This window comes from Sinocyclocheilus anshuiensis, unplaced genomic scaffold (genome assembly GCF_001515605.1).
Source record: "Sinocyclocheilus anshuiensis isolate Anshui unplaced genomic scaffold, SAMN03320099.WGS_v1.1 scaffold147, whole genome shotgun sequence".
Lineage (NCBI taxonomy): Eukaryota > Metazoa > Chordata > Actinopteri > Cypriniformes > Cyprinidae > Sinocyclocheilus > Sinocyclocheilus anshuiensis.
The window spans coordinates 179,534-179,930 of NW_015549585.1; the positions used below are offsets into that span (position 1 = coordinate 179,534).

At 36.3% G+C, this 397-nt stretch overlaps 1 protein-coding gene across 1 annotated transcript in view; it reads left to right on the forward strand.

Annotated features, from left to right (window-relative positions):
• LOC107657964 (CSC1-like protein 2) overlaps window positions 1–397 on the forward strand; it is a 65,115-nt gene that overhangs the window by 28,178 nt on the left and 36,540 nt on the right. The gene's annotated exons all lie outside the window — the stretch shown is intronic.

The following is a 397-nucleotide window of genomic DNA, read 5'->3' on the forward strand; positions in this document are numbered from 1 at the left end:
AAGTGGGTTGAACTGTTCTGGAACAGTGTTGTAAATACAACTTAACCACTGATTTCTAGTCGTGTACTCTTTTGGAAGACCAAACAAAGTTTCGCTTTCGCAACGAAACACAGCGTCACACACGGAGGCCTAGAGTATGCAGAGGCCGGCTTGAGTGAGGAGAGGCCGGTGGGCTTGAGAACAGCGCGGCCGGCGGATTCGACGAAGGTTAAAACAGATTAGTTAACTTACTTTCTAAGTGAAAGTGAACTAATTTAATTTTTTTTATATTTTATTGTATTTATTGATTTTTCACTCTAGGGTTGGAAGTTTTGCACTGGTACTGTACTACTGCCTAAATATTATATTATATTTTATTTTTTATTTTATTTAATATTATTTTATGGTTTTTTTTTGT